This window comes from Apodemus sylvaticus, chromosome 15 (assembly GCF_947179515.1).
Source record: "Apodemus sylvaticus chromosome 15, mApoSyl1.1, whole genome shotgun sequence".
Classification (NCBI taxonomy): Eukaryota; Metazoa; Chordata; class Mammalia; order Rodentia; family Muridae; genus Apodemus; species Apodemus sylvaticus.
The window spans coordinates 7,896,184-7,913,782 of record NC_067486.1 but is presented as its reverse complement, the minus strand read 5'-3'; the positions used below and the strand labels follow the sequence as shown (position 1 = coordinate 7,913,782).

The following is a 17,599-nucleotide window of genomic DNA, read 5'->3' as shown; positions in this document are numbered from 1 at the left end:
ATGTGGTGCTCGGTGTTAGCATTCTGTCTAAGCTCCACCCCACAGTTACCTGGCAATAGCCAGGTAGGCCTGGCCCACTGTAAAAGGGGCCCCTCCTCTCTCTTGCCTCTCTCTTTTGCTCCTAGCTCCTTCTCTCTCCACATGCTCATGGGCAGCCTCTATTCTCCTCCCTCTCTCTCTCTCTCTCTCTCTCTCTCTCTCTCTCTCTCTCTCTCTCTCCCTTTCTCTGCTTCTACTACCCTCTTAATTCCCCTCCCCATGACCTGAATAAACTCTATACTATACCATCCTGTGGCGGGTCCCTCAGGGGAAAGGGTGCCTCAGAGGGCCCATGCCGAGGCACCCCTTCCCCCATATCTCACCACACCCCCAGAGAACATATTCTTGTACCTCTTGGTCTTTTAATAAATACATCACTCAGCTTTCTGGTACCGTCACACATTTGCATGAAAGATCCGTTTATAGAGATAGGTTTATGTCGGGTCGGCTCCCAGGTCTGGAGATTTCAGCCTGTTACCTGTATTGCTTCAGACATGCTGTGGCAGCCCACCATGTGGGGAGTGTGTGGCAGAGCCAAGCCACTCAACACAAAGCCAGGAAGCAGAAGAGAGGTCAGCCTCCCTCGCTTCTTTCCAGGACTCACTTGCCTATAAGGCCCACCACTTCCTAGTAGTCTCTCTCTTGGGACCCAGCCTTTACCGTGGGTCACTTGAAGGGTCACATTGGCTCTGAACTGTAGCCATCTCAATCCCAGAGGGCTGAGATGACTCCACTCATCATGAACAGATTTCAATTCTACTATAAATGCTTCTTTTCCTGTGTGCTGATTTTCTTAATTAAAAACAGGCAAGCAAACAAACAGAAACAAAGAAACAAACAAATTGAAACAAACAAGCAAACCAAACAAACAAAAAACAGTAAATGAGCTAATATTTCTCTTTGAGGCCCACTGCCTTGTGACTGGTATTCTCCCTCTATTCAATAGATGCTAATGACTGTGAAGACAAAGGCATCTTCACATGCACAGTCTGCAATGGACAAGTCCACAACCAGCTGGAAGGGTGTTGGGACCACAGCGAGCACGCTGAGCTGACTTAGGTAACCAAGAACTCAGACTCTAGGTAACCTTCTCGGCCTCTCTGTGCCTTCCTTTTCTTTTCTGTACAATGGGGATTGCATTTGTGTTGTTACAGGTTTTATGACTTTGACACTGAGCAGCTAGCTCTCATCCACATCAGCTGTCTGTAGGCTTTCACAAGTGATAACAGGGACATAGGCTATCATAGAACAAGCCTTGTTTGCCAATTCTTTATCCTCAGTACCTTTTCTTGACAAAGGTACCCAAAGATGATATGGACTGTTTCTTCTTCCTTTGGCCCACGTGGCTTTGCTGAACCTGGTATCAGCACATACTAGGGGCCCCTATCTCCTTGGTAGAAAGTTCAGTGGCTGGAGAGATGGCTCAGTGGTTAAGAACACTCACTGCTCTTCCAGAGGTCCTGAGCTCAATTCCTGGCAACCACATGGTGGCGGCTCACAACCATCTACAAAAAGATCCGATGCTTTCTTCTGGGGTATCTAAAGACAGCTGTACTCATATACATAAAATAAATAAATCTTTTTTAAAAAGTCCAATTTTTTTATGAATGGAAAATGTAATGTACCTTTTATTTGCCAGAGGTAATTGTTGCTAACCTAGGCCTAGTCCTGGAAGCTTGTAGCCTCTGCTCAATCTAATCTAGGCCTAGAGTGTTTCAGCCCCTGAGACAGACTGCTGAATAAACTCTTCCGTTCCTAGGTCTTTCTGCACTCTGGCTGGCTGGTTCAACTCTCCGGGCTGACTGATTCAATCTTGCATTTCTCTCAGCCTCTCCTGGATTGCTCTGCTTGGCCTCACACAAACGCTGGCCATCTGTTCTGATCTTCAGACTCCTTATTCTCTGACTCATTCTGTCTTCCCCTGTGTCTAGCTTGTTTTCTCTCTGCAACCTGTCTCCCTATAACTGTCCCAGTAAAATTGCCTCTCCTCTCTCTACACTGCTCCCTTAAGTAGCTTCTCTTTCTCTCTCTCCTCCTGAGAGTTGGGCATATCCTAATTTTCTGTCAAATCTTTCTCTGAGTCATTACTTTGCCGGCCACTCTTTGTCTCCCCACCCCCCCTCCTTGAGACAGGATTTCTCTGTATAGCCCTGACTGTCCTGGAACTCACTCTGTAGACCAGACTGGCCTTGAACTCAGAAATCTGCTTGCCCCTGCCTCCCAAGTGCTGGGATTACAGGCCTGCGCCACCAAGCCCGGTTTAAGGCATCACTTTCAAACATGGCTGCTTCCTTCTCCAAACTCATTGCATCTTCATTGGGATTAAAGGTGTGCACTAAGGGATTGCCTGTATTCCAGCCAGAGGGATTAAAGGTGTGTGCTAAGGGCAGAGTCACACTGGAACATAAACTGGGTTTTTACAGTGTGATCAAATATCCCACAACAGGGAGTGGGCAGGGATCCTTAAGCCCAGTCCATGGGAGCACTTATGGACCCACGGGAGCACTTATGGACAGTGGTGATGCATTCTCAGGTCTTCTTCTCGTTGATGGCAGAATGGCCCTTCTTCCTACCACGTTTCTTTCTTTCCTGGAGCCTTTTTTTCTCTTTCTCTCTCTTTTCCTCTCTCTCTCTTTCTTTCTTTCTTTCTTTCTTTTTTTTCCAGAAATACATGAACTAGTATTTATAACTATTTGTCTTAGAATCCAGCCGTTAGCCGGGCGGGCGGTGGTGGCACACGCCTTTAATCCCAGCACTTGGGAGGCAGAGGCAGATGGATTTCTGAGTTCTAGGCCAGCCTGGTCTACAGAGTGAGTTCCAGGACAGCCAGAACTACACAGAGAAACCCTGTCTCAAAAAACCAAAAAAAAAAAAAAAAAAAAAAAACACCAAATAAGTAAATAAATAAATAGGCTCGGAGCGAGCAGGTCCAGAGTGGGCGGAGGGGTGGGAGGGAGAAAACTGTATCTCAGCCCTGCTATTATTACCACCATCAAAGATAATTCTCTCTCAAGCATTTCCTCTCTAATGTTTGCAGCATCTTGACCTTGCTTGTCTGTTTATTATGCGTGGGAAAGCATGATTTATGTCAGAGTGTAAGGTTTCATTTCATGAGGGCCAATGAAACTATGCTTAAATGTAGCCCACTGACTGCTTTTATACATAAACTTTCATGGGAACTTGGATTCCCTCGTTTATATACACTTCAGTGATACACAGTTGCTGATAGAGCAGACAATGCATACCTCGCTCACAAGGCTGAAATACTTTGTTACTTAGCCCTCTGAACAAATAGCAACATGCAAGATACATTTCTGAGCTACCTGCCTGGACCCTAAGGCCTTCAGCAGGAAGGAAGTGGCATACCTTCTATTTTATTTTTAAGTTTCATATTTGTACTGAATTCACACCATTTGTCCTTCCCTCTTCTCCCTTCAGCCTCCCCCGGCCCCCTCTCAAACTCACAACCTCATTTTCTCTAATTATTATTGTTACGTATGTGTGTTAGTCTCTATGCCAACCTGACATATTTTGGAAGTGGAAATCTCAGTTGAGGAAATGTTCCCACCAGTGAGCAGGCCTGTGGTGCTTTGCTGACTGACGGAGAAGAGCCAGGGCACTGTGGGTAGTGCCACCTTTCCGCTGGTTGCTGGCCCTGGGTATTATAGGAAAGCAAACAAGTGTTGTCTGCAGGTTTTAAGGGCTGACCACTTGAAAAAAATCAATTAGGGGGCCCATTTCTGCGTTGCACTGACTTTGTCTCTCTCATCAGTCATTGACTGTGTGGGAGTAGGATCCTGAAAGATTTCTCTCGTCCACACTGGGATGCCAACTGGTATTGATATTATTCAAGTCTTGTTTGGGCAACCTCAGGGTTCCAGGTCAGATCCAGCACGATTTTTCAAAGTGCTAATTGGAAAAATGATTCAGTGACGGGGACTTAGACATAGATAGGAATTCATGCCTGGTACTATACCTGTTGCGTTTTATAAAAAAAGAAAAAGCTGGGAATATGTTTGGTGGAGGCGCGGTATGGTGTCGGGGAAGGAAGGGGGTGTCTCTGCGGGCCCATGCTGAGGCATCCCTTCCCGCATAGTATAATTTAGGGCATAGGGAGGGGAGTTAAGAGGGTAGTAGAGACAGAGAAAGGCAGAGAGAGAGAGAGAGAGAGAGAGAGAGAGAGAGAGAGAGAGAGAGAGAGAGAGATTGAGAAGCCATTAACACGTAGAGAGGGGGGGGAAAGGAAATGCGGAAGGAACCGGCAAGAGTAGGGGGGGCAAGCAGCTCCTTTTATAGAGAATCAGGCACGTCTGGCTATTGCCAGGTAACTGTGGGGCGTGGCCTAGATGAGACGTCAACAATGTTTAGCCAAATACCCACTGTGGCCAGTGAGGCTATGGAACCTAGAGGAGAAAATACTTTGCCACTTTCTCCAACTAGTAAACTTTTAAAATTCAAACACGATACATTCTTTCTTTCTCATTTCTACTGGAAAGCTAAAGCTGAAATGATTCCAACAGAACTGCCCACCAGCTTAACCACACCACTGATAAGCCCCAGTTCTCACAAATACATCATTACAAGTTACAGGTTGCGGTTGCCCAGCCGTGCCTTCTGAGGAACTGCGGACCCGCCTGGCTTTGGTATCTGAGGCGGTTTATTTCCCTCCTCCAACGAGGCTTAGGCTCCCCTTTGCATAAGAAGAGTGCCTCCCCCCCCCCATCCCCCTGGGTGACAAAGGACCCAGGTCTTGTGCTGGGCTCTCCTCAGGCTTAGGGATATTTCCAAGTTCGACCCAGGCTTCTACTGGGCCGCTTTTACGCGGTTACATTCCTGAAGACGACCACTTAATGGGGGACGTTTTGTTTTCTAAATATGTAGTTATAAAAAAAAAGTCAAGGGGAAGAATCAGATGGATCTGCTAAAAAAAAAAATCTATCATTTTCCCCCCTGGGGAAATAGTTCGGGGCCCGAGACGAGGGCTGGCTTCTGAACAGAATGAGTAAATATTTGGTGTGTGGCTGCATCTCCGTGCTTCTTCCGTGATCCAGCATGCTATGGGTGAGGATGTTCTATTAGCCTCTGGCTGCCTCTATTACATCATATCTCCTGGTAGTGAATTGCTTTCCTTAGGGCCTGCGTCCAGACAGATCATTTTAGGTAATTTGTCTTTAACACATCTTAACATTATCTAAGGATTCTTCCATAATTCTTGCCACTGTAAGAGTCTGTCTCCCCCTAGATGAAACGCCTATCATTTTATAATGCCATGACATCTGCTCATAAAGCTTTAAAGTGTGTGCTACCTCTTCAGATAGACGGCTTCTGTTCTTACTACCTGTGACATTTTCATTGACTTCTTTTGCCAAGTGACAGTATCTCCATCGCAGCCCGAGGAGGATTTAATGCCTGACATTTCCCACAGCCATTTATCAGAATCATTCAGAGCTTCCCCTCCCCCACTGGAAGTCTAACTCCCAAGGCTTCTTTTCTCTTGAATCTAGAAAAGTTTTCCTAGAAAACTGTTCTCTAGCAATCGTTTCATTAATGAGCTGTTCCCCGAATCGCAGGCCCTCTCTGCTGCTTCCCGCCTTAGTGAAAGTGCTTGAACTCTTTATCATTAAACTGTAAAGGAAATGCTCAGATCTATCGCTAAGGAAACAGCCCCCGCCCCCACTAGAATGACTTGTATTACTGATCCTGAAACAAAAGTAGTAATAGGATGTAAATGAACACTTGTGCCAATTTCACTAATTATTTTATATTGATTCAACCAATTTACACAATTATTACCTCATTCATTTGATGAGTGTCAGGTTCTTGTTTTGTTTTTCTGTCAGCTCCACACAAGCTAGAGTCATTTAGGAAGAGGGAACTGAATGAAAAAAGAAAGAGAGATAGAAAGGAAAGGAAAGGACTTGCCTGTTCCTAGGTATTGTGGACCTAGGTATTGTGAAAGCTTGTTATACTGTTATACGTGTGTGGGAGAGCTTAGCCAAAGGCAGACACATCTGGGAAAGTCCAGAGTGGTCATGACCCTGAAACTTGTGGGGAGATCATGAGAGGAAGGGAGATAGGAGAACGAAGTGGAGCAGCCAGGGGGCCACACGCACACACGCATGCACATGCACACACGCATGCACATGCACACGCGCACGCGCACTCCCCCATCCCAAAAACCACAGAGGGCAGGTAACCAAAATGTCTGACTTATATAGGGAAGAGCCTCTGGGGGAAGAGCAGCCTAACCCCTGGGCTGGAGAGTTCAGGGTAGAAGGGAGCTTATGTCAGCCATACCCTGTGTCAGATAGGGACTGAGGGATGCTGGGAGAACCTGGAGCCCAGGCCTGTTTCAATATGTTAAAAGGCACCTCAGCCACTTGCCAAGGGTTTGAAACTTAATAGAAATCTCCACTGAGAAAATACCTCCATCAGATTAGCCTGTATGCAAGGTCCATTTTATGAAGTAATGATTGATGGGGGAAACCCCAACCCACTGTTGGGGGTACAACTCCTGGGAAGGTGGCCCCAAGTTGCGTTGCGTAAGAATGCAGGCTGAGCAGGCCACAGGGAGCAAGCCAGTAAGCTGCACCCCTCCAAGGCCTCAGTTCTTTTCCTCCACATTCCTACCCTGCATTGCTGTCCTGCCTCCCCTCATGGATGAAGAGTGGCCTTAAGAGTCATAAGCTGAAATAAACCCTTTTCTCCCTGAGTTGCTTTTGCTCACAGTGCTACGGTGGTCATCAAAGAAAAGGACTGCAAACAAGACCACTCCAGCAGTGCAATTGTAAGTGAACTGCCATCACCCATTCCACTGTGAGCCAGAACCATACTTACTAGTTTGTGACACAAAATTAGAGCATTGCCATTTTATATGTTACTAATTCACAATGGGCATTACTTATAAGTTCCGAACTGGAAACATTATACATATTTTCTAAGATACTTTTGTTGTCTTGTTTTCTTTTAAATATTTATTTATTTACTTACTTACTATTTATTACAAGCAAGTACACTGTAGGTGTCTTCAGACACACCAGAAGAGGGCATTAGATGTCATTATGAATGGTTGTGAGCCACCATGTGGTTGCCAGTATTTTAACTCAGGACCTTTGGAAGAGCAGTCAATGCTCTTAACCACTGAGCCATCGTCTCTCCAGCCCCTCAAAGATACTTTTGTCTTTAGGTTAATACCTCTGTCTCATTACTCCCTTGAGAAAAGGTCTTGCACTGGACCTTGAGCGCTCTGCTGGATTATCAAGTCCCAGCATCCTCCTGAACTCGTGTCCTTAGGCTCGATGCCACAGTACCTCTCTCTGAGCCATCTTCTCAGCCCTATGTAGATTTTTAATATGAAAACCTGCTTATATCCCCTGAAGGGCCCATTGAACTTTAATACACTGGTGAACATGGAGTGCTGCATCTTTGTCTCTTTATGTATGTGACTCTAATCATAAATGTAGCATGTATGTGTGGGTGGGAGGATAGATATAACTTCACATCCACCACCAGTATCATTCTCTCTGATTGTGACTCCGCTTCAAGTAGCATATTCTTGGTTTTTATTTCCTTCGATCCCCAGATGCATTTAGTAGAATGTTTAAAAACACCCAGGAAGTTTTGTTTTCTGTGGCCTGAGTATCTTCTGTTTGGCTCCACCTTTTAAAGACCCTTCTGATTTTGTGTGTACTGGCTGATTTTGTGTGTCTACTTGACACAGGCTGGAGTTATCACAGAGAAAGGAGCTTCAGTTGGGGAAATGCCTCCATGAGATCCAGCTGTGGGGCATTTTCTCAATTAGTGATCAAGGGGCGAGGGCCCATGGTGGGTGGTGCCCATCCCTGGGCTGATAGTCTTGGGTTCTATAAAAGAGCAGGCTGAGCAAGCCAGGGGAAGCAAGCCAGTAAGGAACATCCTTCCATGGCCTCTGCATCAGCTCCTGCTTCCTGACCTGCCTGAGTTCCAGTCCTGACTTCCTTTGGTGATGAACAGCAATGTGGAAGTGTAAGCTGAATAAACCCTTTCCTCCCCAACTTGCTTTTTGGTCATGATGTTTGTGCAGGAATAGAAACCCTGACTAAGATACCTAACCATTCTCTCAAATTGCCATACTGCGATCTAACACATTTACCATTAGAGGACAAACCATACACAGATTGTAATCCCCAGCCAAGAGCTTTCTTAATTGGAAACCGAGCCTGTTAACTGGACTGTATCTTTTTTTTTTTCTTTTTGGTTTATTTTATTTATATGAGTACACTGTCACTGTCTTCAGACACACCAGAAGAGGGCACTGGACTCCATTACAAATGGTTGTGAGCCACCATATGGTTGCTGGGAATTGAACTCAGGACCTTTGGATGAGCAATCAGTGCTTTTTTTTGGGGGGGGGGGGGAGGTTTCGAGACAGGGTTTCTCTGTATAGCCCTGGCTGTCCTGGAACTCACTCTGTAGACCAGGCTGGCCTTGAACTCAGAAATCTGCCTGCCTCTGCCTCCCAAGTGCTGGGATTAAAGGAGTATGCCACCACCGCCAATCAGTGCTCTTAACCACTGAGCCATCTCTCCAGCTCCTGGACTGTATCTTTAAGTCCTGTGTTGTGTGATGAATGAAAATATGGGAGATGAGGATAATAGGAGCAGCTATGGTATTATTCCAGGATGGCCTCAAACTTACTATACAGTCATGAGTGATTCTGAGTTTCTGACCCTTCTGTCTATACCTCTTAGTTTTGTGATACAGGCTGGCAGTACTACATCTGGCTTTATCCAGTGCTGGACCTTCAACCCTGAACCATGTGCATGCTAGGCAGACCCCCACCAGTTGAGCCATAACCCAGCCCTTATCTGCATGCTTTTGGGAAGACATTTTTTTTTCTCCCTTCCTCACTCTCCTCACGGAAAGAGTGGAGATACGAGCAAAGCAGATTCTAGGCTCATCACAGGACTTTTGTAAAGCTGCTACAGAGGAATGACTGGTCTTGCAAATGACTACTCTCTTCCAATATCCGCTGTCTCACTGTTGGCTACAGAAGCTTGTGTTAGAATTGAGAGCTGCCAGGTCTGAGTAGAAGACTTTTGACAAGCAACTGCTGAAACCTTCATGCTCTCAGTCACACGACAGACCTTCCTACTTCAAGCACTCAACTTTCTCTTTGGCTTCCGTGCACCAACTTTGACCAAGTTTCTGTTCCTCAAATCAGTTTCATAATCTGAATCAGATAGCATTTCATAAACTTACTATTCTCTAGCTTTTTATTTAAAAGAAAACAACCTTATTTGTTTGCTCCATGTTTGTGAGTATCCTATAGCTGTTTTCAGACACACACCAGAAGAGGGATTGGATCCTGTTACAGATGGTTGTGGGAATTGAACTCAGGACCTCTGGAAGGGCAGTCAATGCTCTTAACCACTGAGCCATCTCGCTAGCTCCCTGTTGTATAGCTTTGTGGGAATCTTTGCTCAATGTGAGCCGGTTGAGAGAGACCTTGGTTGATTGCTGTGAGCTCTGAGGTAGAGTTCTGCCCTGGCGCTCAGTAGCCATGTGACCTTGGCTGAGCCACTTCACCCACGTCCTCCTCAGACCTGCGAGTGTACAGAGTGATCCAGTAGAACTCTTTCTTGAAGATTCCCTCACAAATGACTGCAAAAGGCTGGGGATGTTACCCATTGGTGGAGTGTATGCTTAACATGTTTGCTCTGTTCCACTGTGTCTTGCTGAGGATGAGAAGCATCCCTTTGTCTAGTGTATCCATGCTGTATACATTACCAACTCATCAGTAAGCAGCCATCTCAGTTACCATAGCAACCATCCAGGAATCCCAGTGCCTCATCTAAGTAACTCCTGTTTTACTTAGTAATGGCCTCCATGTGCAAGAATAGTGGCCCTGGGGCTGGAGAGAGATGGCTCAGCAGTTAAGAGGGTTAAGAGCACTGACTGCTCTTCCGAAGGTCCTGAGTTCAAATCCCAGCAATCACAGGGTGGCTCACAACCATCCATAATGAGATCTGACACCCTCTTCTGGAATGTCTGAAGTACAGCTACAGTGTACTTACATATAATAATAAATAAATCTTAAAAAAAAAAGAATAGTGGCCCTGGCAATATTATTATTTATCATAGTATGCCATTATCATTGTTCTATTTTGTTATGAGTGTTTTTTGGGTTTTTGTTATTGTACCTAGACCTTAAATTTTGTTGAGGTATAGGTGCATGGGAAAAGAAATGCACTATCCCAAGTAGTTGGTACTGACTACGGTTTCAAGCATATGCAGAAGCATATGTTTGTACATTGGACCTATCTCCTGCTGGTAGGGACATGTAAGTCAGATTTTCACCACGGTGATAAAGCACACGACATAATTAGCTTACTAAGAGTGAAGTTTACTTTGGCTCCTAGTTCTAGAGGAGTTTCTGGTTCATGACTGGCTAGCCCTGTTGCTTTGGGCCTGTGACAAGGTGTCATATAATAGTGCTAGCATGGACTGGAACAAATCCACCTATCTCATTGTGAAATAAACAAAAGAGGAATAAGAAGGGGCTGTAATTCCATAATCCCCTTTGAGGGCATGTTCCCAAAGACTTAAGGACTCCCCATCAGGACCCTCGTCCTACATATCTAAACACCACTCAGTGGTGTCATTTTGGGACTTTTTGTGACGTTCAGGGTCCAGACTGCAGCAGCACTAGTGGACCAGCAGTGCTCCTCCCCAAGGGGTATTCAGTGAATGACTCAGGTCAGGCTGATCCCTCAGAGCAGAGACAAAGCTGCTCTTCTGTGTTTTCCTTCTTCTCAGCTGAGGCCAGAATAATGTGGCACCCCAAACCTGGACCCCCAGTCTCTAAGGGGCATGAGAGAGGGGAGTATGGAGAGGGAAGAATCTCTCCATGGAGGGAAGGAAGAAATGGCCGGTGATATATCACAGCACTGGACGACCATGTGAAAGAGTTTTCGTGTATGTGTGTGTGTGTGTGTGTGTGTTTTTACATGAAGTGGGAGGGGCGAAGGGAACAATCACCCCTGCCTTTACTTAAGCTGAACTGAGGGAATTTCCCTTTGAGCTGAGGTGACTGGACAGCCACAGCCACACATACGAGGCTGTATCGTTTGCCATTACTCTAATAATCTATGTTGGTTCTTTTCCTTTTCTGCTGGTAAACATTAGGTTGATCATGCCCTGTGTTCCCGAGAAGGGCAGAGGATTCAGCCTCCAAGACTTCACCCTTCAAGACTTTTTTCTCTGGAGGTTTCTTGCTTCCTGAAGACATGAAGATAAGTGTGTGTGTGTGTGTGTGTGTGTGTGTGTATACTTGGCCACAATGTCCTTATTTGTGACTCTGCAGTTGCAATTGCTATATGGAATTCTATCCCACCATGCAATGTGCTCCATATCTCCATATATGTATTCATCTAGGGAAGCTCTCGGGCTCTGAGGTGGGTGTGCACAGCTGCTGCACTCCCATTAGTCAGGCTCTCCTCATGCTCCCGGATGACAGGGCACTGGGGAATGAATGGGCGCTCCTCCTCCTAAGTTCAAATGTTGAAACTGACCCCCTTCCTCAGATGGCATTAGGAGGTGAGGAGGGCATGAAAGAGAAGCTGTCGGGAGTGAGACACATGTCCCTATAAAAGGGCCCCAGGGACACTCAATCCTCTTCCACATGTGCAGATATTCTTAGAAGTCAGCTGTCCGCCGCCTGGACTTTAGGCTGTCATTAGAACTGAGTACCACCACCCTGAACCAGGACTTCTACTCTCTAGAATTATAAGAGATAACTCTTGGGTATTGTGGTGGTGGTGGTGGTGGTGGCTGCTGTTGTCGTAGTGTGTGTGTGTGTGTGTGTGTGTGGTGTTCATATGTGCTTGTGTGGAGTCCAGAGGTCAATCCTGAGTGTTTTTTCTCAGATGCTATCCACCACACACACACACACACACACACACACACACACACACCTATCTCCACCTTTCCAGTGACAGGATTACAAATATGCTGCCATGCTGGGCAGTGGTGGCGCATGCCTGTAATCCAGAACTCTGGGAGGCAGAGACAGGCAGATTTCTGAGTTCAAGGCCAGCCTGGTCTACAGAGTGAGTTCCAGGACAGCCAGGGCTATACAGAGAAACCCTGTCTTGAAAAAACCATATTCAAAAAACAAAACAAAACAAAAATAAAAAAAAAAAAGAATAGAACTATGTGTGTCTGCATACATATTATTTATTTTGAATGATATATTTAGCAATAGAAAAACGAACAGGGGGCTAGAGAGATGGCTTGCGGTTAACTAAGGGTTAACCGCTCTTCTGAGGATCCTGAGTTCAAATCCCAGAAAACACATGTTGGTTCACAAACATCTGTAAGGAGATCTGATGCCCTCTTCTGGGGCATCTGAAGACATCTACAGTGTACTTAGATATAATAATAAATAAATCTTTAGGCTGAAGCCAGAGCAATCGGGACTTACCAGAGCGAGCAGAGATTCTGAATTCAAATTCCCAGCAACCACATGATGTCTCATAACTATCAGTGCAGCTACACTGTACTGATATACATAAAATAAAGAAATAAATCTTAAAAAAAGAAAAATGAGCAAATAAACCACCTTTTATGAGACTTGAGACTCGCCTTTCCCCAGAACACCTACCTCTGTGTCAAAGTTAAAGGCCCTTTACATTCTGCAAACCCTCCATACCCCTTACATGTTCACATTTCCCCTACACCCATGCTGTGTTGTTCAAAGCATACACAAAGTGCTTTACACCACATTACCATTTTAGTCCTCACAACAGCAGTACGCAGCGGGAACTATCCTCATCCATAGATAATGCGTGAGAAAACATGCCCTAGAGCTAAGGCAGCCAACTCAGGTCGACGCGGTTGGAAGAGGGCAGAGGTTAATATTCCGCCTGTGTCAGCTGTGGGAGAGCAGGCAGTGTGTGGCTTCTCCCCTCTGGTCCTCTCCTCTCAGCAGGGCCTTTCCTCTTCATCATGAGCATCCACGCCTTCTCTGTACTTCATGTGCACTTCAGACTTTAGTCCTTCCCAAGATAGGCTGAACAGTATCAGGACCGTTAAATATGCTTTAAAAGGGGTCAACTAGCCGGGCGGTGGTGGCGCACGCCTGTAATCCCAGCACTCTGGGAGGCAGAGGCAGGCGGATTTCTGAGTTCGAGGCCAGCCTGGTCTACAGAGTGAGTTCCAGGACAGACAGGGCTATACAGAGAAACCCTGTCTCGAAAAAAACAAAAAAACAAATCCAAAAAAAAAAGGGGGTCAACTGAATGGAGCAGGTGCTGAATGGTGAACTCATTCTCTGAGAACTAGAAGTTTCTTTCTCCCAAGTCCCTTAGCCCTTCCAGTTTGAACTAAGCACTGGGGTGTGCTTAATACTAGACTGATTTCCTGTCAGCCTTTCTCTGGGGAACAATTTTAAAAGGAAGGGTTTCTTTGTTGCTAGTACTGTGTTCCTTGAAAAGATGTCGACTTCTTTATGGGCAAGGGTTGACTATTAGGAGGAACCATCAGTGTGAATACAATTCCTGGTTCTTGGGGGCACACACCTTTAATCCAGTACTTAGGAAACAGAGGCGAGCAGATCTCTATGAGTTGAAAGCCTATTACTTACCCTACATAGTAAGTTCCAGGCCATCAAGGAGTACATAGTGAGTCTGTCTGTCTTTGTCTGTCTCACACACATACACTTGCAACCAAAACAGAGGACAGAGAGGGGATGGAGTATAGTTGGAAAAGCCTGGGAAGCACAATAAATCTGTACCGTCGGTGAAAAACTGAGTTTTTTCAAAGTTTGTGTAGTTTATGAAGTGGTTCTCCATCTTTCCAGTCAACCTTCCTCCTCCCCCTCCCTGCCCCCCAGGGTTTCTCTGTGTAGCCCTGGCTGTCCTGGAACTCACTCACTCTGTAGACCAGGCTGGCCTCGAACTCAGAAATCTGCCTGCCTCTGCCTCCCAAGTGCTGGGATTGAAGGCGTGTGCCACCACCGCCCGGCAACCTTCCTTTTTTAAAATCCTTTCGTCTCCATGTTGCTTGTTGCTTTTCTTTGCCATTGCAGTAACATTTCCTGGGACCTCTGTGCATGGGTTGTCAAAGGTCATTTGATGGCTTTCTCTGCCCTCCAGGTGTACCATATATGCCTTTTGGGGGATCCCTGGAGCTCAGATTGGGTCACACATCTCAGCATCCAGTTAGTGAGTCTTTGAGGGGCCCCACTGCCAGCCCAGGCCCAGACTCTCTGAATCCCCACCTCTCTGGCATATCCTTTGCCATCTCTGCTCTCTCCGTTTACCAGGGTCTACTGATGAACTTCAACCCTTTGGGCCCACTTTAAATGACACCATATCCATTTTCTAAGAAATCACACGTGTAGATATGATAAAGTTTCTCAATGTGGTTTGTGGAATTTCCATAAAGATTTTATAAAGGGTCAGTAGTGTTTCAATCTTCTTTAAACCAGAAATTGACAAGAATAAAATACCTACATTTGGGTGATTCACAGTGAAAAAAAAAAAGATTTCTTTCATTCAATGCTGCTTTCTTGAAAAAAATAGAGGATTTGCTGCTGTTTTCTGAGTCACAAGTTGTAGGCAAAAGCCTCTCAGGTCATAAGAAGCAAATGGAGTGTAGACTCAGACCAAAACTTTAATTTTGGAATCTGCATCTACTTTTTAAGTATTCAAAGAGTAATTTCTTAAATAACAACAAAGGAATCTAAGATCTTCTTGGAGATGATCATTCCAATGTCATTAAGTATGTCAGCTCTGTCCACTGGTGAGCGGTGTTGTAGCCTCAAAAGAAGAGAGGATGAAGAGCCAGTTTCTTAACTGAGAACCAAAACGTAAATTTTCAAAGGGGTTTAACCTACTGAATGTCTTTCTTAGAAAGTCTATTCCTACTCTTTCTGCTGCAGTGTTTGGTCTGTTGCTATGTATTGTAATGCTAAATTCTGTAAGCGGTCTACTTGCCTCAAGAATTCCCCTGAATGGCAGCTTTTGTTGTGCAAACCTTGCTGCTGGTAGCTGGGCTGCAGAGAGGTAGGCGGGCCTTTCAGTTCTGGAGCTTGGGGTCTGAGGCAGAGACCTTGAGGGAGAGAGGAGGAAGGTACCATGGGGCAGGCAGATTGTTGAGTGCTTGGCGGTGAGGAGCAGTTCAGGTGCAACATGGCAAGTGATATCTCACGGTTACTGCCAGAGATGTAGGCAAAATAGCATAGAGGGTTGATACCTTCCCGGCTTCCATGTCTTAACGCTTATTATAAACATACAGGCTTTGAGTCTTTTATTTTTTGTTTTTGTTTTTTGTTGTTGTTTTTTTGGATTTAGTTTTTTCGAGATAGGGTTTCTCTGTATAGCCCTAGCTGTCCTGGAACTCACTCTGTAGACCAGGCTGGCCTTGAACTCAGAAATCCACCTGCCTCTGCCTCCCAGAGTGCTGGGATTACAGGCGTGCGCCACCACCGCCCGGCTGCTTTGTTTTTTAGCAACAGTTTTCCATCCCCTCATCCTTCTCCACAGAAAGCCAACTTTAAACAGCTCACACCTGAAAGTGTGCTGAGGAAGAGGCCATTTTGTCAATAAAGATTAGTGTTTAAAAAAAAAAAGAAAGGAAGAAAACTAGAGAAAATTTTGCTACAGTGATGTTATCGATTATGGCCAAGGAAATTGCTTTAAATTTATTCAATCATTTCTCCCCTGACACCCTCCCTCAAGAACATCATTCACAAAGATTTAAGATGACTGTGATTTAGTACTTAATTGTTCAACTGAAGAATCCACGTTAATGGACACGCCCGCTCTGAACACTAGAGGGCGCTTATGTACACACTACAGAACGTTGCTTGCTTTTTGAAGAGAGGCTGAGGCTGCCGTGCAGACTCCGTGCTGTCATGCTTGAGCCTAGACAGGGATGAACTTAACAGATGTAATTACCTGTCTAAGAGCTCTGTCGCTCATCCCTCTTTATATTCAAAGCCCCGCTTCCTCAACCACGGGTCATACCCACAGGAAGCCATATAGGACCAGGTAACTCAGTGTGAAGGTCATAAAAAGCCTGGCAATTAATTCAAAATTAAACACACAATAAATCTGCGGTGTTTCTGGTGGTGCTGGCTCACACCACAGTCACGTCATGTGACTAACTTCACTGCAGCCCTGTAGTGAATGAATGACACACATGCTTTGAACCGTTTGCCCACGAGCACTGTCTGAAGCACTTCAGTTTGGGTTTAAGACTATTGTATATTACAGACTTCGGTCCATTAAACATTTTATATTATTATTTTAGATTTATTTTATGTATGTGAATACATTATCTTTTCTTTAGACACTCCAAAAGAGAGCATCAGATCTCATTACAGATGGTTGTGAGCCACCATGTGGTTGCTGGGGATTGAACTCAGGACCTCTGGAAGAGCAGTCAGCCACTGAGCCATCTCTAGCCCCATGTTTTGTATGCTTATAGAAAAGCAATGTTTTAGTTATGGAAAACAAAGATTCTCTGTATTTGCGTACTATAATTCTTCAGCATGTATCAAATGAGTGTATCTTTGGATAGTATTGTGTTAGAATATTTGGTTTTAAAGATTGCTGTTTGAATTTGTGTCTTGGGTTTAATAAAAAGTTGCTAAATGAGGGGCTGGAGAAATGGCTTAGTGTATCGCAGAGGACTACAGTCTTGTTCCCAGTTTGCAGGTGTGTGTAACTCTAGCTTCAGGGAATCTGATCCCCTGCCCCCATGGGTGCCTGAACTCATGTGCACAACCACTTCCCAATAAGTATGTAATTAAAAGATAGCATAATCTAAAAATTGTTAAATAAATTTTGGCTTGGATTAGGACAGTATTTTCAGCAATTTCTGAAATGTCTCTAAACATACTTCTGCTGGCTTTTTTGTTTGTTCATTTGTATTTATGCAAAGTAGCATTCACAGCATTGGACATTATGAAATCAAAGTATCTATCAACACTGCAGGTCCTATATCACATTTTTATCCAAAGCTGAACTTTTTGCTCTTTGATGCAAAAATATCATATACATTTCATTAGTCTGCCAATTTACTTTTTTTTTTATAATAAATGGTAAAAGTATATGAATATCAAGAATTATTCCTGTGGACCCAGGAGGATCTTTGGGACTCGCTGTCTAGCCAGTCTAGCTGAATCAGTGAGTCCCAGGTTCAGGGAGAGACCCTGTGTCAAAAAAAACATGGAGGAGAAGCAAGCTAGGAAAACTGGAGTGTTGACCACTGGCTCCCACTTGGCACCCATACAGAAATGTGCATGCACACTCTCACACGTGCACACACACGTGCATAAACACGTGCACACACATTCAAAGGTACTTCTTGGGCAAAAGGCAGTTGCAAGTAGAAAATGTTGACTAGTTCTTGGTTTGAAGCAACAGTATAAAGAGACTGGCTACGGACTTGAAGGTGTTGCAGCATATCTAAAAGGACATGATGGGGACAGAAAACATTGGCAGGAATGCTTCGGAGGGGACGCCTGGTTGCGTCTCCTCGTCTGCCCCAGGGACCTAGCGGCAGCAGGATA

At 45.0% G+C, this 17,599-nt stretch overlaps 1 long non-coding RNA gene across 2 annotated transcripts in view; it reads left to right on the top strand.

Moving 5' to 3' along the window:
- LOC127666155 (uncharacterized) overlaps positions 1-17,599 on the top strand; it is a 31,040-nt gene that overhangs the window by 1,016 nt on the left and 12,425 nt on the right. For both annotated transcript variants that reach the window (XR_007973552.1, XR_007973551.1), the window contains exon 2: positions 986-1,121. This is a non-coding gene — a long non-coding RNA (uncharacterized LOC127666155). The remainder of the gene's footprint in view (positions 1-985; positions 1,122-17,599) is intronic.